Source organism: Macaca thibetana, chromosome 8, assembly GCF_024542745.1.
Source record: "Macaca thibetana thibetana isolate TM-01 chromosome 8, ASM2454274v1, whole genome shotgun sequence".
Lineage (NCBI taxonomy): Eukaryota > Metazoa > Chordata > Mammalia > Primates > Cercopithecidae > Macaca > Macaca thibetana.
This window is the reverse complement of record NC_065585.1, coordinates 131,638,290-131,660,620: the sequence shown is the minus strand read 5'-3', so window position 1 is coordinate 131,660,620 and position 22,331 is coordinate 131,638,290. Positions and strand designations below refer to the sequence as shown.

The 22,331-nt window shown below is 42.6% G+C and overlaps 1 long non-coding RNA gene across 2 annotated transcripts; it reads left to right on the top strand.

The window, feature by feature from the left end:
- The first annotated feature begins 5,780 nt into the window (after positions 1 to 5,780).
- Positions 5,781 to 22,065, top strand: LOC126961467 (uncharacterized). Of its 2 annotated transcripts, none has more exons than XR_007728314.1 (3): positions 5,781 to 5,890; positions 11,788 to 12,706; positions 21,652 to 22,065. It is a non-coding gene; the product is annotated as an uncharacterized LOC126961467 (long non-coding RNA). The 2 variants fall into 2 exon arrangements; XR_007728313.1 differs by lacking the exon at positions 5,781 to 5,890 and adding an exon at positions 6,059 to 6,258.
- Positions 22,066 to 22,331: the final 266 nt, after the last annotated feature.

Below are 22,331 nucleotides of genomic sequence, written 5' to 3'. Positions count from 1 at the left end.
CTGTGAGTCCATTAAACCTGTTTTTCTTTATAAATTACCCAGTCTCCAGTATGTTTTTATTAGCAGTGTGAGAATGAACTTATACACTGTTTCTCCTTTTTCTCTTTGAGCCTCGATTTCTCATTTTGAGATAGAGTCTTGCTCTGTCTGTCACCCAGGGTGGAGCACAGTGGTGTGATCTCAGCTCACTTCAACCTCTGCCTTCTGGGTTCAAGCAATTCTCCTGCCTCAGCCTCCCTAGTAGCTGGGATTATAGGTGCATGCCACCACACCTGGCTAATTATTTTTGCATTTTTAGTAGAGACAGGGTTTACCATGTTGGCCAGGCTGGTCTCGAACTCCTGACCTCAGGTAACCCACTCACCTTGGCCTCCCAAAGTGCTGAGATTACAGGCATGAGCCCCCACGCCCGGCCCTCAATGTCTTTTCTAGGACAAAAGCATCCCCCATGGGGAACACTCATTCTAATTCAAACACCTCTAAAGCTGGAACCACCAGAGCAGAAGGCAGTGCTCTGTTCCTTCTTGTCAACACAGAAACTGACGTCCACGCTCATCCAGATCAACCTTCTCCATGACAGCATGAACAATTTCTGTTTGAAAATGATCTTTAGGCCAGGAGCAGAGGCTCACGCCTGTAATCCCAGCACTTTGGGAGGCCGAGGGGGCAGATCACCTGAGGTTGGGAGTTCAAGACCAGCCTGACCAACATGGGGAAACCCCATCTCTACTAAAAATACAAAAAAAATTAGCCGGGCATAGTGGCCCATGCTTGTAATCCCAGCTACTCAGGAGGCTGGGGCAGGAGAATCACTTGAACCCAGGAGGCGGAGGTTGCAGTGAGCGGAGATTGCGCCATTGCACTCCAGCCTGGGCAACAAGAGCGAAACTCCGTCTCAAGGAAGAAAGAAAAAAAGAAAGAAAGAGAGAAAGAAAGAGAGAGAGAGAGAGAGAGAGAGAGAGAGAGAGAGAGAGGGAGGGAGGGAGGGAGGGAGGAAGGAAGGAAAAGAAAGAAAGAAAATGATCTTTAAAGGATTACTGCCTAGCTACAACTTGATTGTAAACACAAATATAAACAGAGGAACTGAAACTTGGAAGCAATATTCACTTAGAAGTGGGCATCCAGGGGACACTGTGTGTGTGTGTGTGTGTGTGTGTGTGTGTCTTTTAAAATTCTCAGGTCTTACGGACTGAGAATCTGTCAAGGATCCCAGTTGGAAAAGCATTGCTCTAACCTCACAACCTTTTGGCTACAGCCCTCTTTCTCTCCTTCCTTTCAGAATCAAGCATTGTGAAGAACTGGCTGGGTATGGTGGCTCATGCCTGTAATCCCAGCACTTTGGGAGGCTGAGACCAGCCTGGCCAACATGGTGAAATCCCGTCTGTACTAAAAACACAAAAATTAGCTAGGCTTGGTGGCACATGCCACCTACTCAGGAGGCTGAGACAGGAGAATAGCTTGAACCTGGGAGGCAGAGGTTGCAGTGAGCCAAGATCACACCACAACACTATAGCCTGGGTAACAGAGTGAGACTCCGTTTAAAAAAAAAAAAAGAGTTGTCCCTACACATGGTCTCTACTTCTTACTCTGAAGTATTCTGGCTTTAGTTCCTGTCATTCCACTGAAATGGTCCATCCAGCTACTCCTTTTGAGAAATTGATGGGCACAGTTCAGTACTTGCTTACAGCATTATTGTGTAGCTTTTTGACCCTCTTGACCATTCCCTATTTTTCTCTTGTCTTCATGTCCCAATAGGTGGTCCCCTCGACCATCTGCCCCGTAACTCCTCAGACCTCACATATCATGTACACAATCCCAGGGTTAAGTCCTCAGCCAATGACAGATGGGAAATGATGATAAATACTGGGACTTCCCCACTCTCAAGTGGGACAGCTCACAGGTCCATGTTCCTCACTATTTCCAAGATCTCGCCAGAAATTAAACTCCAGTTGCCCACAAGGGTAAGTTGCTGGGTAACAACCATTTGTTTGGTTTCTTCTCTTTTCTGTTTCACTTCCTCATTTCCCTACGACACTTTCTTGGGATTATTTCCCAAATAAACTGCTTGCATTCAAATTATTCTTTCAAGATCTGCTTTTGGGGGAACTCCAAAATTCTTGCTGGGAATTCTTTCTTCTGAACTTTTTTCTGAGAAGTCGCTACTCCTTTGGGATGCCCAACCAGAAGGACCTGGGTGATACAGCATGCAAGGGCCAACTATAAGGGGATAGAGTATCACAGAGAAGGTTGGAAGGATGGATCTGGGGGAAATGGGCTGTAGATGATGGACATATTGGGCCAGCATCTTTAGAGGTAGACATGGTACCCTACCACACTTCTTTGGTAAAAGTATGTGTGGCCATTTGTCCGTGTGTGCCCCTAGGATTTATTTGGTCTGCGTGCGTTTTCTGATTTTTCTATAATGGCCAGGTTTTGCTTTTGCAATAGGAAATAACATTATGGTCAGTCACAGTGGCTCACATCTGTGATCCCAGCACTTTGGGAGGCCAAGGTGGGAGGATCACTTGAGCCTAGTAGTTGAAGACCAGCCTGGGCAACAAAGACTCCCATCTCTACAAAGAAATAAAAAAATTAGCCAAGCGTGGTGGTGTGTGCCTGTGGTCCCAGCTACTCGGGAGGCTGAGGCAGGAGAATTGCTTGAGCCCAAGGGCTCAAGGCTGGAGTGATCATAATCTCACCACTGCACTCCAGCATGGGTGACAGAGCAATACCCTGTCCCCCAAAAAATAAATAAATAAAAAAGAAAAGAAAAAAACAGCAAGAAAAAAATGAAAGAAAAAATATATAAAGATAAAAATCATACTTTTAAAATGAAGTCAGTCTTCTTTCGTTTTTGAGACCAAGTTTCCTTCTTATCGCCCAGGCTAGAGTGCAATGGCATGATCTCGGCTCACTGCAAACTCCGCCTCCTGGGTTCAAGCGATGCTCCTGCCTCAGCCTCCTGAGTAGCTGGGATTACAGGCACCCACCAACATGCCAAGCTAATTTTTGTATTTTTAGTAGAGATAGGGTTTCACCATGTTGCCCAGGCTGGTCTCGAACTCCTGACCTCAGGTGATCCGCTCACCTCGGCCTCCCAAAGCACTGGGATTACAGGTGTGAGTCACTGTGCCCGGCCAGGATTTTGGTTTTTAGACACTGTGGTTCATTTTTCAGTACATGGGTGCACATTACACAACCTCCATAGCAGATTTCTCTTTTAGTATTGTAATGATCTCCCACTAGCTATGTGGCAAAATACTGGAACATGAGGGAAAATCAGAGCATTGTTAAAATTTGTCTGGACCAAATAAGCATATTTGATTTTTTTTTAAGCTATGTAAAACATACATAGCATAAAATTGTCCGTTGTAACCATTTTTAGGTGTATAGTTGACTGCCATTAAGTACATTCATATCGTTTTGCAACAATCACCACCAGCCATGTCCAAAATTTTGCAGGAACAGAAAACCAAATATCACATATTCTCACTTATAAGTGGGAGCTAAATGCGTCTTCCCAGACTGAAAATCTGTACGCATTAAACAGTTTAGCCCCATCGCACCATGCTACTTTCTGTCTCTATGAATTTGACTCCCCTGGTTATCTCACGTAAGTGAAAGTATACAGTATTTGTTCTTTCGCGTCTGACTTATTTCACTTAGCATAATGTCTTCAAGGTTCATCTATATTGTAGCATGTGTCAAAATGTTATTCCTTTTAAGGGCTGAATAATATTCCATAGTGTGCATACGTCACGTTTTGCCATCCACGAACAGATAAGGTTGATTCCACCTTTTGGCTATCACGCATAATGCTGCTATAAACTTTGGTGTACGGATATCTGTTTGAGTCCTTGTGAATATGATTTTTAGTAGACATCCCATTTCTACACATTCAGCATATGTGACATGTATTTATTTATTTATTATTATTTAAAAAATTTTTTTAAAGTCTCGCTCTGTTGCCCAGGCTGGAGTGCAGTGGCACGATCTCAGCTCACTGCAACCTCTTCCTCTCGGGTTCAAGTGATTCTCCTGCCTCAGCTTCCTGAGTAGCTGAAATTACATGTGTGTGCCACCATGCCCGGCTAATTTTTGTATGTTAATTAGAGATGGGATCTCACCGTGTTGAACAGGCTGGTTTCGAACTCCTGACTTCAAGTGATCTGCCCACCTCAGCCTCCCAACATGCTGGGATTACAGGCATGAGCCACCCATGCTCAGGCCCGGCCTCAGCATGTGTGATGTGTGTTTAAACCATATTGAGTGACTGCCCTTTGAGAGGTTAGAGCTCAAAAGACTTTACAAAGAAACTACATAGATGAAATATTCATTATGTTTTAGAAATACAGATAGAAAACAGGTATAAACAAGAATAGAGGTTTAACACAAAGGAAATAAGGCACAGCTTCATGACAAGATATAAAAATCAAGCACCACAAGCACTATAAAACATCCTGTGTTTCTTCTTCTTCTTTTTTTTTTTTTGAGACGGAATCTCACTCTGTTGTCCAGGCTGGAGTGCAGTGGGGAGATCTCGGCTCACTGCAAGCTCTGCCTCCTGGGTTCATGCCATTCTCCTGCCTCAGCCTCCCAAGTAGGTGGGACTACAGGTGCCCGCCACCACACCCAGCTATTATTTTTGTATTTTTAGTAGAGACAGGGTTTCACCAGGTTAGCCAGGATGGTCTTGATCTCCTGACCTTGTGATCCGCCTGCCTCAGCCTCCCAAAGTGCTGTGATTACAGGTGTGAGCCACCGCGCCTGGCCCATGTTTCTCCTTTTATGGATACTTGTCTTAGTTTCCTGAAATTGAACATAAAGAGATTAAAACTTAAGAGGCAAGGGGTAGAGTGACCTTAGAATGATATTTAACTTTTGTGAAAATTATTTAACACTGACTTGAACTCTTCAAATGCATTCTGTGGGCCTAAGTAAACGATTAATACTCTTACTTAAAAGTGGACTTAAAAAAATTGTGACACGTTCTCACTATGTTGCCCAGGTTGTTCTTGAACTCCTGGGCTCAAGTAATCCTCCTGCCTCAGACTCCCAAGTAGCTGGGATATATTTTATTTATTAATATTTTAAAAATTTATTTAGGAATTTACATAGTTGCTATCACTTGACACCTAGGAGCTTTGAGAGACATTTTGTTTTGGCTCCAAATACTGTCTGATTTTTTTTTTCACAACTTATTTTATTTTATTTTATTTTATTGAGGCGGCATTTCACTCTTGTTGCTCAGGCTGGAGTGCAATGGGGTGGTCTTGGCTCACTGCAACCTCTGCCTCCCAGGTTTAAGCAATTCTCCTGCCTCAGCCTCCCAAGTAGCTGGGATTATAGGCGCCCGTGACCACCCCTGGCTAATTTTTTTGTATTTTTAGTAGAGACGGGGTTTCATCATATTGGCCAGGCCGGTCTCGAACTCCTGATCTCAGGTGGTCAGCTCGCCTCGGCCTCTCGAAGTGCTGGGATTACAGGTGTGAGCCACAGCATGCGGCCGGGTTTTTTTTTTTTTCTTTTTCTTTTATAAACACAACAAGCACATTCATCTTGTCAAGGAATGGGACAAGACAAATAAAACAGATGGCCAGCTGAAGCATCAGCCCATATAACCCCAAAAGGTGATTCTTATTTGAAAATCACACAAATAAGATATTTAGCAGAGCAACTATGTAGCTCAAGCCGGCTTAACCATGAGCAGCTGGAGCTACTCCTAGCAGCTACCGCCTGGAACTGTTGCTAGGTAACCATTTGGAAATGGACACCGAGCAACTACTAACTGCCATCTTCCTTTTCTCTTTCTATTAACAGAAATGTTAATTCCTAAATCCAGTATAACATCAACGAGGAAGGGTGGCAGGGAAGAGACAGAGATGGAGAGGTATTAGTGCCTGTGTGTTAAAATGCTTAAATGATAAACAACATGCCATTCATAAGTAACTATTTTGTCAATATTTTCATTGTTTTAGACCCTGGTATGGTTTGGCTGTGCTCCCACTCAAATCTTAACTTGAATTGTATCTCCCAGAATTCCCCAGGATGTGGGAGGGACCCAGGGAGAGGTAATTGCATCATGGCGGACGGTCTTTCCCATGCTATTCTGTGATAGTAAGTCTCACCGGATTTGATGGGTTTATCAGGGGTTTCCACTTTCGCTTCTTCCTCATTCACTCTTGCTGCTGCCATGTAAGAAGTGCCATTTGCCTCCCGCTGTGATTCTGAGGCCTCCCCAGCCATGTGGAACTAACTGTAAGTTCGATTAAACCTCTCTTTCTTCCCAGTCTCTGGTATGTTTTTGTCAGCAACGTGAAAACAGGTTAATACAGTAAATTGGTACCAGTAGAGTGGGGTGTTGCTGAAAATATACCCAAAAATGTGGAAGCAACTTTGGAACTGGGTAACAGGCAGAGAATGGAACAGTTTGGAGGGCTCAGAAGAAGACAGGAAGATGTGGGAAAGTTGGGAACTTCCGAGAGATTTGTAGAATGGCTTTGACGAAAATGCTGACAGTGATATAAACAATAAGGTCCAGGCTGAGGTGGTCTCAGATGGAGATAAGGAACTTGTTGGGAACTGGAGTAAAGGTGATTTGTGTTATGTTTTAACAAAGAGACTGGCAGCATTTTGCCCCTGCTCTAGAGATTTGTGGAACTTTGAGCTTCAGAGTGATGATTTAGGGTATCTGGCAGAGAAAAGTTCCAAGAAGCAAAGCATTCAAGAGGTGACGTGGGTGCCATTAAAAGCATTCGGTTTTAAAAAGGAAACACAGCATAGAAGTTTGGAAAGTTTGCAGCCTGACAATGCAATAGAAAGGAAAACCCCATTTTCTGGGGAGAAATTCAAACCAGCAGCAGAAATTTGCATAAGTAGCAAGGAGCCTGGTGTTAATCCCCAAGACCATGGGGAAAATGTCTCCAGGCCATGTCAGAGACTTTCTCGGCAGCCCCTCCCATCACAGGCCCGGAGGCCCAGAAGGAAAAAGTGATTTTGTGGGGTAGGCTAAGGGCCCTCGTGCTGTGTGTAGCCTAAGGACTTGGTGCCCTGTGTCCCAGCTGCTCCAGCAGTGACAGAAGGGGGCCAACATAGAACTCAGGCTGTGGCTTCAGAGGGTGGAAGCCCCAAGCCTTGGCAGCTTCTACATGGTGTTGAGCCTGTGGGTGCACAGAAGTCAAGGATTGAGGTTTGGGAACCTCCACCTAGATTTCAGAGGATGTATGGAAACATCTGGATGCCCAGGCAGAAGTTTGCTGCAGGGCAGGGCCCTCATGGAGAACCTCTGCTAGGGCAGTGCCGAAGGGAAATGTGGGGTGGGAGCCCCCACACAGAGTCTATTGGGGTACTGTCTAGTGGAGCTGTGAGAAGAGGGCCACTGTCCTTCAGACTCCAAATGGTAGGTCCACTGACAGCTTGCACCATGTGTCTGGAAAAGCTGCAGACACTCAATGCCAGCCCGTGGAAACAGCCGGGAGGGAGACTGTACCCTGCAAAGCCAAAGGAGTGGAGCTGCCCAAGACCATGGGAACCCACCTCTTGCATCAGTGTGACCTGGATGTGAGACCTGGAGTCAAAGGAGATCCTTTTGGAGCCCTAAGATTTGACTGCCCTGCTGGATTTCAGACTTGCATGGACTCTATAACCCCTTTGTTTTAGCCAATTTCTCCCATTTGGAATGGATGTATTTTACCCAGTACCTATATACCAATTGTATCTAGGAAGTAACTAGCTTGCTTTTGATTTTACAGGCTCATAGGTGGAAGGGACTTGCCTTGTCTGGATGAGACTTTGGACTGTGTACTTTTGGGTTAATGCTGAAATGAATTCAGACTTTGGGGGACTGTTGGGAACACATGATTGGTATTTAAATTTGAGGACATGAGTTTTGGAGGGGCCAGGAGCAGAATGATATGGGTTGGCTGTCCCCCTACCCAAATCTCAACTTGAATTGTATCTCCCAGAATTTCCATATGTTGTGGGAGGGACCTAGGGGGAGGTAATTGAATCATGGGGGCTAGTCTTTCCTGTGCTATTCTTGTGATAGTGAATAAGTCTCATGAGATCTGATGGGTTTTTCCGGGGTTTCTACTCTTTCTTTCTCATTATTTTCTCTAATTGCTGTCACTTAATAAGTGCCTTTCGCCTTCTGCCACGATTCTGAGGCCTCCCCAGCCATGGGGAACTGTAAGTCCAATTAAACCTCTTTTTCCTCCCAGTCTCGGGTATGTCTTTGTCAGCAGCGTGAAAACAGACTAATTCAAACCCCGTACTTGCCACCTTCTAAACCAAAGCAATTTGTGTTCCTTTACATTTTAATAGGTCATACTTCTTGGCATTTCTCCCAAAATTCAGTAAGTGTGTAATTTTTATATAAAGGAAACAAAAGCTAAATTTATACTGTTGCTTGAAAGCTCATTAAAAAATTCTCTTTTGTAAAGATGATGAGTTTATAAAAATTATGCTACTTATTATCAATTATTATTCCATGTAAGGGCATAATCTTTTTGCGAGGGAGAGTCGGCTTCATGCCCTGCTTTATTGACTAGAATTAGGTGCTTAAGAATACCTTAGGATATCCCACAAGGAGAGTTATATCATGAACAGTTATGTAGCCTCATTTTTTAAGGGATGCAGGAGTTGTTAGAGAGATAAAAGGCAGGGAGAAAAAGACGTAACTAAAATTTATATCAGTTAGGATTAGATTGATCTGTGAGTGACAGAAAACCGCAAATCAGAGTGGATTAAACAAGGGAGAAGTTTACTTTTTGTTCCACATAGATTCAGCTGGCATAATGGCACCACCATCATGAGAAGAAGATAGGCGTCTTCCATCTTCTTGTTCCATCGTCTTCAGCCCTTGCGTTTCACTCCATGTAGTCCAAGATGGATGCTCCTTCCATGTCAGGCACCTGTCCTTGTATTAGTCAGTTTTCTGACTGCTATAAAGAAACACCTGGCTGGGCACGGTGGCTCACGTCTGTAATCCCAGCACTGTGGGAGGCTGAGGCGGGCAGATCACCTGAGGTCAGGAGTTCGAGACCAGCCTGGCCAACATGGCAAAACCCCTCCTCTACTAAAAATACAAAAATTAGTGGAGCGTGGTGGCGCATGCCTGTAATCCCAGCCACTCAGGAGGCTGAGGCAGGAGAATTGCTTGAACTCAGGAGGTGGAGGTTGTAGTGAGCCGAGATTTTGCCATTGCACTCCAGCCTAGGGAACAGAGCAATCAAAAGAAAAAAAAAGAAAGAAAAATAAAAAGAAGAAGAAATACCTGAGACTGGGTAATTTATAAAGGAAAGAAGTTTAATTAGCTCACTGTTCTGCATGGCTGGGGAGGCCTCAAGAAACTTACAATCATAGCAGAAGGTGAAGGAGAAGCAAATACCTTCTCCACAAGGTGGCAGGAAAGAGAGAGAGTGAGGGAGTAACTGCCGAACACTTATAAAACCATCAGATCTTGTTAGAACTCACTATCATGAGAACAGCATGGGGGAAACCACCACCATGATCCAATCACCTGCCACCAGGTCCCTACCTTGACACGTGGGGATTACAATTCAAGATGAGATTTGGGTGGGCACACAGAGCCAAGTCATATGAGTTCTCCTTCTACCCAGTAGGAAAGGAGAGAGATGAGGAGAAAGGTACCCCTCCTTTACAGATACTTGGTGGAAGTCTCATATTCCACTTCTGACTACAGCAGTGTTTATGGACCATTTCTTTTGCTTTAGTCTGTCAGACTCCGCTCATTTCCAGAGTTACTTAGGTTAACATCTCTTCCCTCCACCTCTTCAGTGAGGTGGTTTCATACTTTTGTAATACAGTTAGATCGTTTTACTGCAGTCCACATTCCATCCTGGGATCTTTTGACCTCATGAATGATTTGTAAATGTGCGTTCATTCAGGTTTACTCTTGGTGCTCTCACATTGTATGAGTTTTGTCATATATCATTTTAAATATTAATAGAGAATGTCATTTATGTATGATTTTAATAAGTTATATTTAATACTTTAACATTTTAATATCAATTTAATATAAATAACAGCAATTAATTTGCCCACGGTCACATAGCTATTAAGTGGCAGAGCTAGGATCCAAATTCAGATAAATGAGTTTGCAAAATCCCCTTTCCTTTCACCATGCCATTTTCTTCTTTCAAGAATCTTAAACTCTTGATCAGCTCATATTTTAGGGAAATCTTTAGCTTTATTATTATTATTATTATTATTATTATTTTGCGATCAAGTCTCATTCTGTTGTCCAGGCTGAAGTGCGGTGACGTGATCACGGCTCACTGCAACCTCCACCTCCTGGGTTCAAGCAATTCTCCTGCCTCAGCCTCTCGAGTAGCTGGGATTAGAGGCGTGTGCCACCACGCCTGGCTAATTTTTGTATTTTTTGTAGAGATGGGGTTTTACCGTGTTGGCCTGGCTGGTCTTGAACTCATGACCTCAGGTGATCTGCCCATCTTGGCCTCCCAAAGTACTGGGATTACAGGTGTGAGCCATCGCACCCAGCCTAGATGTTAATGAAAGTTATTTTTTAGGGCAGTTTTAGGTTCATAGAAAAATTGAGTGGAAAGTGCAGAGAGTTCCCATGTACCCCTTTTCCCCACACATGCCATAGCCTTCCCTGCTATCAACATCCAACACCACAACAATACTACATTTATCACAATCAATGAACTTACATTGAGATGTCATTATGACTACAATTTACTCTTGATATTGCACAACGTATGGGTTTTTGTTTTGTTTTTTATTAGTAGTAGAGATGGAATTTCACCATATTACCCAGGCTGGTCTTGAACTCCTGGACTCAAGCAATCTGCCTGCCTCGGCCTTCCAAAGTGCTGGGTTTACGGATGTAAGCCACTGCACTCAGCCCAATCTATGAGTTTTGACAAATCTATAATGACACGCATCCACTATTGTGCAGACATCAGGTCAGATTTGGAAAGTGGACATGGGTTTGTTTTTAAATTGCCAACTGTTACTGGATGACAATATCATGCTGATGATTGATTTGTTCATAGCTCAATGAAAAGGCACAGACTAGTCAGAGGTGTGTAATCTATATCCCAACTGATATAAATTACAGTTGACTAATGGTCACCTGTAAATCCTGTCCCATCATCCATGTTTCTTTCCCCTTGCTGTATTAATATCTTGGATGAGTCAGCACCTATTTACTGATACATTTTTGTCCATCTATCCACCATCCATCCATCCCTCCCTCCCTCCCTCCCTCCCTCACCACCTGGCTACCCAGCTGTGCCCTCCCACCTCATAAAGTCTAATGAAGTTGCTAAGGCTTCTCCCCTTACTTATGTTAGTGATGGCTGGCAGCTGTGGAGGCTGAAAAAAGATGGAGGTGATAAAGCAGCAAAGGAAGTGGCAAAGGAAGGAAATAAGCTTTGTGTCAAAAGTACCAAGAAGACAAAACCAACCCTTTCATAGAAACTGAGCTAAAATTCAGGTCAGGCATAGTGGTTCACGCCTGTAATCCCAGCACTTTGGGAGGCTGAGTTGGGCAGATCACTTGAGGCCAGGAGGTCTTAAGTAAATGATGATTGATGGTCAGAGTCAGACTTCTCACTGTTGGTAGAAGGGAAAGAGGCTAGAATGATCCATGAGGTAATGAGGTAGTGGAATAGAGTTAGGACATCCCTATGAATGCATATTTAGCTTGATATAGTTATAAATGGTCACACACAGAAATGTTTATGGATATATGTAAATACATGGGTTAGTATATGCACATATATTTCCTTTCTCTTTCAGCTGAGAAGCAAAGACTTCCCCACAGCAACAACAATATCTACCACCTAGATCTTGCTATTTAGTACCATTTTGCAATAAAAGGAACCAGGGCTTCTTGGAGAAATGGCTGATTCTACGAGTGGAGGAGAAAATATACAAGATGTCTGAAATATCCTATAGAGCCAGAAATTAAGGAAGTGCTCAAACACACACACACACACACATGCACAAAGGAGTATGTCATAGGTACAGGGAAGTCAACTGAAAGAGCTTACAGCATGGCCAAAGCTGGAAAATAAAGCAAGAAAACAAGAGAAAGAAAGAGAGAGAGAGAGAGAGAGAGAGAGGGAGAGCAAGGAAGGAAGGAAAGGGAAGGGAATTAAATTATAACTCAAAGCATTAAAAAAAATCCTTGAGTCCACGTTGATATAAATAAATGACTAAATAAGATCTTCCAATAATTTATGTAAATCCTCTGTCTTAAAGAGAAGGGCTGTAAGTCCCACCTCCTTAAGTGTGGGCCATACGTAGCAACTTCCTTCCAAAGAGCACAGAACAGAAGGGTTGGCGGGGGAGGAGGTCACTTTGCAGCGGAGAAACCTGACTAACGCTATCTCAGCCGGGTGATCAAGGTAACAGCAGCAGTTATAAGCCATGTTGATAGTCTGTACCCTCGGCAGGATGTGATGAAAATGGCATTCGGCCTCTGTGGTCTTGCTCCCACCAACACTTAACTCCAGTCTAATGGGAAACACATTAGACAAATGTCAATGAGGGACATGCTACAAAATACCTGTCCAATATTCCTCACAACTGTCCAGCTTACGAAAAAGAAAGTAATTCTGAGAATCTGTCACAGCCAAGAAGAACCTAAGGATATGGATGACAAGAATGTCATGTTGTGTCTGGGATGGATTCCAGAACAGAAAAAGGACAACAGGTAAAAAATAAGGCAATAAAAATGAAGTGTAGATGTTAGTTAATCATAACATATCAATATTCATATAGCATTGCATTAATTGTAACAAATATACTAATGTAGGAGGTTAATAATGGGGAACTTGAGTGTGGCATATATGGAAACTCTGTACTGTCTTCCCAATTTTTCTGTAAACCTAAAACTGCAGTAACATATACTGCATATAGTGCTTTTTTTTTTTTTTAGACGAAGTCTTGCTCTGTTGCCCAGGCTGGAGTGCAGTGGCATGATCTCAGCTCACCGCAGCCTCCACCTCCCGGGTTCAAGCGATTCTCCTGCCTCAGCCTCCTGAGTAGCTGGAACTACAGGTGCCTGCCATCACGCCCAGTCAATTTTTGTATTTTTAGTAGAGATGGGGTTTCGCCATGTTGGCCAGGCTGGTCTCGAACTCCAGATCTCCTGTGATTCGCCCACCTCGGCCTCCCAAAGTGCTGGGATTACAGGTGTGAACCACTGCACCTGGCCATATACTGCTTATTTTTAATAGAATAATATATGAAAGTACCTGGCACATTGTAGACTTTCAACACGTGCATGCTGACTTAAACAACTTGTGTTCTTGATACAATTCCTCAGAGAACAGCGTCTTTCTTGTCCTGGGCATTCTGTGTATGGGCTGGAATTATCAGAATTTTCCCAAATTCCTGTGAAGTTAGCTCCATGCTTGGAAGGGAATACAGAATATGTTTTTAGAAAGAAAACAAACAGGTTAAATAAAACAGAGTCTGGAACCAACATAGACTTGAACATCAGAGAGCAGGGAGTGACACATGAGCACAAAGCCAAAGTTGAAACTGACTCACTTCACAGGAGATAACAAGAGATGCAGTGAACTGACTGATTAGTCATGCTGCCTGCTCTAATTGTGATTACAAAAGCCAAACTGTTTTTATGGGCAACACCCAATGAGCCAGACGAAACAGGAGGAATTACTGAGGGAGTGTTTGAATAGGGGTGCTGAATGATGACACCAGCCTCCTTGCTTCTGAGAACTTATACTGAATGTAAGCCCAACAGCCTGGAGCAAGGATGGGGAAAGCAACACTTTAAAGGAGCTTAAGTAATCAAGTGACAAGGACCCAACATCCACTGCCAGTCAAGGAAGGGATTCAGGCGATCAGGGTTCTGGAAGCACCCAGCAAGATGCAAAGGTTGAACTACGGCACCTTGCTATGTTGTCCAGGCTGGCCTCAAACTCCTGGGCTCAAGTGATCCTCATGTCTCAGCCTCCCAAACTGCTGGGATCATAGGCATGAGCCACTGTGCCCGGCCTAATATAAAAGTTTTCATTATTTTGACATCCTTTTCATCTTAGCCCAATTTAACTTAAATCCTAGATTCTGAAAACTAGATCCTTTTGAGAAATAGCCCCAGCAGTGAAGAATACAGTAAGATATTACTAATGGCGTTCTTGAAAATTGTTTACAACACCTAGAATTAAGAGAAATCTAGAAACCATTATATTCAGGGTTCTCTGGCTTTGGGTCCTTCTTAGATTCCATTCTCAGGTCTTGTGTAGGGACTTCCATGTACTGAGCCTCTTCTTCAAGGGTCTCCATCTTGGTTGCATTTCGGATGCTGCTTTAAAAAATTACAATGCCCAGGCCACTCCTCAGATCAAATAAACTCACATCTTAGCGGGTGGAATCCAGGAATCACTATTTATAAAGTTTCCAGGTGATTCCAAAGTGCAGCCATAGTTGAGACCCACTGTCCTCGTATTATGATTATGATTATTATTACTATTACTATTTTTTTATACAGAGTCTCACCCCGTCACCCAGGCTGGAGTGTAGTGGCATGATCTTGGCTCACTGCAGACTCCACCTCCTGGGTTCAAGCTATTCTCCTGCCTCTGCCTCCTGAGTAGCTGGGATTACAGGAAAGCATCACCACACCCAGCTAATTTTTGTGTTTTTAGTACAGACAGGGTTTTGCCAGGTTGACCAGGCTGGTCTCGAACTCCTGACCTCCAGTGATCGGCCCACCTAGGCCGTCCAGAGTGTTGGGATTACAGGTATCAGCCATGGTGCCCAGTTCCCACCCCCCACCTTTTTTTTTTTTTTTTTTTTTTTTTTTTTTGAGATGTCTGCATTTTAAAAGGGAATTCCTAATGAAAAATGAGATTGCATACAGAATTCTGGGGTCATACTTTCTAGGAACATTTGAATAATTAAAAATTAAATTAGACTTTGAGAATCTCTCTTGCAGACACGACACAAAGGGTTTCCCCCACATTTGCAATAGATGCAGGGTGGCACATCCATTTTAAAACAAAATGAGGAATGAACATTAATGAAACTACTAACTGCTAAATTATTTACAGACCATATATTTCTGCTAAAACAGTTACTTACTTTTTTTTTTTTGAGACAGAGTCTCGCTCTGTCGGCCAGGGTGGAGTGCAGTGGCATGATCTGGGCTCCCTGTAACCTCCATCTCCCAGGGTCAAGCAATTCTCCTGCCTCAATCTCCTAAGTAGCTGGGATTACAGGTGTGTGCCACTACGCCCAGCTAATTTTTGTATTTTCAGTAGAGACAGGGTTTCACCATGTTGGACAATCTGGTCTCGAACTCCTGACCTCTGGTAATCCCTCCGCCTCGGCCTCCCAAAGTGCTGGGATTACAGGCATGAGCCACCGCACCCAGCTGCAACTTACTATTTTTAAAAATTCACATTTTATTCACTTAAGTTTACTTGCTCTTTTTTCCTTGTATAAATAAGTAACAAGATAATTTAATTCAGTGAGATTAGTGAGGTGACTATAGCTCTTTCAAATAAATTCAATAAAATGTTAATTTTGTGATGCTATTTATTTTGCTAAAGTTTCTACATGATAGGAAGCAAATGCAAATTTTGACCTATTATCATTCCTTAGTATTTCCAGTAGCAGAAAAACGAATCTATTAGAGTACCTGAATTTTACAAGCAAATTCAACATATTTTATACAGACAGACATAATAATGCCTTGGATGTAGTTATTCATAGTCCTAGATATTTACGGAGCTCTCACTCAGCATTTATTCATTTCATTTCTACGGAGTCAATTTTCTTGACACATTTTACCTTCTAAAGGAAGAACTCTGCTTCTGTTAACCCTTTATGCAACTTTTACACACATGTGTTTAGAGTGTAGCACAGGCAGACAACTTTTACACACATGTGTTTAGAGTGTAGCACAGGCAGACAACTTTTACGCACATGTGTTTAGAGTGTGGCACAGGCAGACAACTTTTACGCACATGTGTTTAGAGTGTGGCACAGGCAGACAACTTTTACACACATGTGTTTAGAGTGTAGCACAGGCAGACAACTTTTACACACATGTGTTTAGAGTGTGGCACAGGCAGACAACTTTTACACACACGTGTTTAGAGTGTAGCACAGGCAGACAACTTTTACACACATGTGTTTAGAGTGTAGCACAGTCAGACAACTTTTACACACACGTGTTTAGAGTGTAGCACAGTCAGACAACTTTTACACACATGTGTTTAGAGTGTAGCACAGTCAGACAACTTTTACACACACGTGTTTAGAGTGTAGCACAGGCAGACAACTTTTACACACATGTGTTTAGAGTGTAGCACGGGCAGACAACTTTTACACACATGTGTTTAGAGTGTAGCACGGGCAGACAACTTTTACACACAGTGTTTAGAGTGTAGCACGGGCAGACAACTTTTACACACATGTGTTTAGAGTGTAGCACGGGCAGACAACTTTTACACACGTGTTTAGAGTGTAGCACAGACAACTTTTACACACATGTGTTTAGAGTGTAGCACAGACAACTTTTACACACATGTGTTTAGAGTGTAGCACAGACAACTTTTACACACATGTGTTTAGAGTGTAGCACAGTCAGACAACTTTTACACACATGTGTTTAGAGTGTAGCACAGTCAGATTGGGAATTTTTTTATTTTTATTTTTATTTTTTTTTTGAGACAGGGTCTTGCTCTGTCACCCAACCTGGAGTATAGTGGTCCTATCTTGATTCACTATAATTTCTGCCTCCCGGGCCAAACAATCCTCCCGCCTCAGCCTCCTGAGTAGCTGGGATCACAGGTGCATGCCGCCACACCCAGCTGTGTTTGTTTTTTTTTTTTGTATTATTAGTAGAGATGAGGTTTCACCATGTTGCCCAGGCTGGTCCCAAACTTCTGGCCTGGATTGACCCACCCACTTCGGCCTCCCAGAGTGCTAGAATTATAGGCATGAGTCACCCTGCCTGGCCTGATTTGGGATTTAGAAAGACATTCTTGTCTTTCCAAAGGATGCCTGGCAAAACAAAGGACTGGAGGCAGAGAGATTAGTAGGAGAGCATTAGCTTGCTTTGTGAATTACTGTATCCAGATTGAGGAATGAGTTCCTGAATGAGGGTTTACAGCAACTGAATCACCTGCTGTCACAACAAACCAATTCCTCACTTGAAAGGCTTTTAAATTGGGGAATTGTAAATGCTTTTAAATGAGTTGTAACAAGCACAAAATATAGCTAAATGACTTTGGGGAATCAGTTGCTCAGAATTAAATATCCCAAATTCTCCTATTCATCTGGCTCTGACATTGACTCACTCATTGATCTTTAGGGATTTAGTTCGTCTATGCTTTAGTTTTCCCAACTATAAAATGCAGCATTAGTGTCTGTGTCATGGAGTAAAATAATTAATCATTTACATGCACTTTGAAGATGAAAAGTACAAGTAATTAAATTCCATGAAAGTTCCCAAGGAGGAGGTTGCTAAAGATATGAGTGAAGTTCATTGTTCTAGCTAGAAGTTAGAATCTCTTTAATGTTAGTGCCTTTTTAACACTTTATTCATTGACGCAACAAATATTCATTTGTGAACTACCATATGCCACGGCCTAGGTTAAAAGTCAGTGGTGAATAAAACAGTCAAATTTCCTTCCTCATGAGGTTATAGTCTTATAGGGGAAGAAGACAACAAACAAACATACCAGGCAGTGGTAAGTGCACGGAGAGAGGAGATAGAAGATGGGTAAAGAAATAGAGAGGTAGACAAAGTAAGAGTAGGGATCCTATTGATCCCTGGTACCAATTTTCCGTATTAGCTGGTTCTCGCATTGCTATAAAGAAATACTTGAGACTGGGGTAATTTACAAAGAAAAGAAGTTTAGTTGACTCATTCCCCAGGTTGTACAGGAAACATGATTCTGGCATCTGCTCAGCTTCTGGGGAGACCTCAGGAAACAATCATGGTGGAAGGGGAAGAGGAAGCAGGCACCTACCTCTTACATGGCCATAGTGGGAACAAGAGAGCGAGGTGCTATACAATCTTTAAACAGCCAGATCTCACGAGAACTCACTCACTATCACAAGAAGAGCACCAAGGGGGAAATCCACCTCCATGGTCTAATCACCTCCCACCAAGCCCCACCTTGAACGTGGTCAGTTACAATTGAACATGAGATTTGGGTGGGGACACAGATGCAATCCATACTGGGGTGGCTAGAGCAGGACTCTAGGGAAGGTTACAAGAAGAAGCAGGGAGAGGAGGTTCTTGCAAACATCTTAAGAGAGCTTTCCAAACAAAGGGGGTCATAAATAGAATGTGTGGGGCCTATAAGGTACAATACCAAGGCTTGGCAGCTGGGATGGCGTGAGTGGGGGGGTTGCGTTAAGTGAATATCAACCTGTGTGTCCTAAGAGTGAGAGTAATATAGGCAGACTTCTTTTCCAAGTAAACAATGATGGTGTACAGGGCAGCATAGGAATTCCAAAAATAGATAGAGTCCATTGTTTCTTCATCAAATATTTATTAGTGCCCTTTATTTTCTGGACTTTTTTTTAAGATAAAACAACAAACTTGGTTCTCAAGAAGTATACAGTTTAGAGAATATATACACACATTCACTCTTAGTTTGGGCAAGCAAACTAAAGTTTAGATTCCAATAGGTAACACATTTTGGTTAAAAATCATAGCTTCTGGTTTTATTTATGTAAGGTTAACAGCAATATGTGTTTATAGGCGTGCTTTTTTTCCCCTCTCTTTTTAAATTTAACTGACTCATGGTCAACACTGTTTCATCTCTACTCTCTTTGTTAGCCCTCACCAGATTTTTCTCAAGCAAGTGACGGCATTATTTCATCCATAAAGATTTCACTAAGTAGCTCTAAAAGAGAGTCTTCAAAAGAGATCAAAATTAATAATAATTCCTCTATATCATTGCACATCTAGTTAGTATTCAAATTTCCTTCACTATCTCACAATTTATTTATTTATGTTCCTTTTATTTTCTTGTGAGTCAGAGTCTCACTCTATTGCCCCGGAGTGCAGTGGCGAGATCTCAACTCACTGCAACCTCTGACTCCTGGTTCGAACAATTCTCGTGCTTCACCCTCCCTAGTCGATGGGACTACAGGCACGTGCTACCACACCCAGCTAATTTTTGTATTTTTAGTAGAGATGGAGTTTCACCATGTCGGGCAGGCTGGTGTCGAACTCCTGACCTCAAGCTGTCTCCCTGCCTCGGCTTCCCAAACTGCAGGGATTACAGGCGTACACCACCATGCCAAGCCTTTTGTTTGTTTGTTTGTTTTACAATTCAGTGGATTTTAAAAATTGTGATAAAATATACACAACATAAGAGTTACCATTTTAACCATTGTTAAGTGTAAAGTTCAGTGACATTAATTTCATTCATATTATCATGCAATCATCACCACCATCCATCACCAGAGTCTTCATCTTCCCAAACTGAAACTCTGCACGCATTAAACAGTAACTCCCCATTCCCCCACCCACCTAACTCCCTCAGCAGTGCGACAGTCAACATTCTGCTTTCTGGCTCTGAATTTGACTCCTCTAGGTATCTCGCATTAGTGAACTCATACAATATTTGACAATATTTGATCTTTTGTGACTGGCTTGTTTCACTTAGCATCACATCTTCAAGATCCCCCCACATTATAGCATATATCAGAATTTCCTTCCGTTTTATGGCTGAATAATATCCCATTGCATGAATATACTGGATTTTGTTTTTATCCAATCGTCTCATTTTTTTTTTTTTTTTTTTTTTGAGACTGAGTCTCACTCTGCCACCCACGCTGGAGTGTAGTGGTGCTATCTCGGCTCACTGCAACCTCCGCCTCCCAAGTTCAAATGATTCTCATGCCTCAGCCTCCCCAGTATCTGTGATTATAGGCTCGCGCCCCCACACCTGGCTAATTTTTGTATTTTTAGTCGAGACAGGGTTACACCACGTTGGACAGGCGGGTCTCAAGCTCCTGACCTCAAGTGATCCACGAACCGTGGCCTTGCAATGTCTTATTCTTTTTACTTGTTTTATTTTCATCTTAATTTGCAAATTGACTAAATTTGGGGGGGCCAAAACTACATAAAAATACATGGTAGCAATATTTTTCAAAAAGCTAAAGAGATGAGCAATGTAAAGATTAAAAGACCAAATTTCACCTTTTGTAAGACTTTTATAAGAGCTCTAACAATCCAAGGTTAACCACTTTAAAATAAAAATGGACTGTGGTCCACAGTTGCAGGGCCGGTCTGTTGTTTCGTTCTGTGGATGTGGTGTCTCTGTTGCACACTGACGTCATCGCAGATCACCCAGAACCTGGGAGATCAGCTCTGCATGCTCAGCGAGGCTGGTCAAAAAACGGTTGTTATCTAGCACCATGCTTCAGTGGCCCCTGGCAAAGACGCTCCCAGAGTGCTCCTTCCATACAGAATTTCCCAGCACATCTCTAGCTGGCTTCTAAAGTCACAAGATGTTAAACGTCTGTATCATCATTTAGTTGCTTTTAGTGTGGTCTCTTGAAAGAATAGGTAAATGTCAGAGAGACCGATGTGAATAGTTACATGATGAATGTCAAGCAGGGAATGAAAATCCAGAGATTCTGAATTCATTATAGCTATACTATTTACATACTGGTGGGGTTAGGGATCTTGGAATTACAGTTCTGTAACATTCCCCCACATCTTCCTAACCTATTCTTTTCTTGAGACAGGGTCTTCTCTGTAGCACAACCTACTCTGTAAAAATACTATGCTGAGGCCAGACGTGGTGGCTCATGTTTGTAATCCCAGCACTTCGGGAGGCTGAGGTAGGCAGATCATGAGGTCAGGAGTTCGAGACCAGCATGGTCAACATCGTGAAACCCCGTCTCTACTAAAAATACAAAAAAATTTAGCCAGGCATGGTGGCACACACCTGTAGTCCCAACTACTAGGGAGGCTGAAGCAGGAGAATTGCTTGAACCTGGGAGGCGGAGGTTGCAGTGAGCTGAGATCACGCCACTGCACTCCAGCCTGCATGACAGTGCAAGACTCTGTCTCAAAAAAGAAAAAAAAAAATACTATGCTGGCCAGGTGTGGTGGCTCACAATTGTAATTCCAATAATTTGGGAGGCTGAGGCAGGTGTATTGTTCGAGACCAGCCTGGTCAACACGGTAAAACCCCATCTCTACAAAAAAATACAAAATTTAGCCAGGCATGGTGGTGTGCATGTGTAGTCCCAGCTACCCAGGAGGCTGAAGTAGGAAAATCATGTGAGCCTGGGGTGGTTGAGGATGCAGTGAGCTTTGATGGAGCCACTGCACTCCAGCCTGGGCAACAGAGTGAGACTCTGTTTCAAAAATACTATGCCAAGGTCGGCATCAGGATCATATAACTTTTGTATTTTTTGTACAGATGGGATTTCGCCATGTTGCCCAGTCTGGGCTTGAACTCTTGAACTCAGGTGATCCACACACCTTGGCCTCTCAAAGTGCTGGGATTACAGGCATTGGCCACCGCGACTGGCCCTTATAGATGCTTTTTAGATTAACTTTGAGCAAGATTAGATAGCTGGCTGTGATCAGAAAGGCTTCTGGTATATAACTGTATTCTTACTCTATTTTCCTTCATCTTCTTTCAGCGAGGCAAGCTTGGCCTGAAGTGTCTCTCTTTCTGGCTCTTACTGTACTTCCTTGAAAGTCTGCAAGAACTGGTAACACTGTGTATAACTATCCTTAACGCACTTTAAATTTAGAATATTTTAATTGGATGAACAAAAGCAGCAAACTGTGTCTAATTTCCCACAATTGCAAAATATCCTTCACTGACATGAAATACAACAGATGTTTAACTCTTTTAATACATTTTCTGTATTTTGTAGCTCTTGTGTACCCATACATTTTCAAACCCTTTTTGTAGCAAAATTCCTTATAGATGAGAGAGGAAATACAATTTTCACTTCACCCTGGAGTCTGGCCTCATCTATTTGAAGTCTGAGTAAACCTAAACATGGTATAAAATAAAGCTTTCTACTTATTTATTTATTTTATTTAAAAAGGTTTTGTTATCCAGAAAGCTGAGATACAATAAAATAAAGTTTTCTAATCAAGTAAAAGTTCTACCCAAAATATGCATCAGTGGAGAATCCTGGAATGTTGATCTCGAATAGAATTTGAAGGTTCTGTAATTCAGTGGGTCATAGTCTCTCTTGGGTTCATGAATTGAGAATCTGATATAAGCTATGAATCTTTTTCCTAGAAAAATGCATATTATTTTCTGATAATTTTACCTGTTCATGGACCTTCTGATGCCCATCGTCAG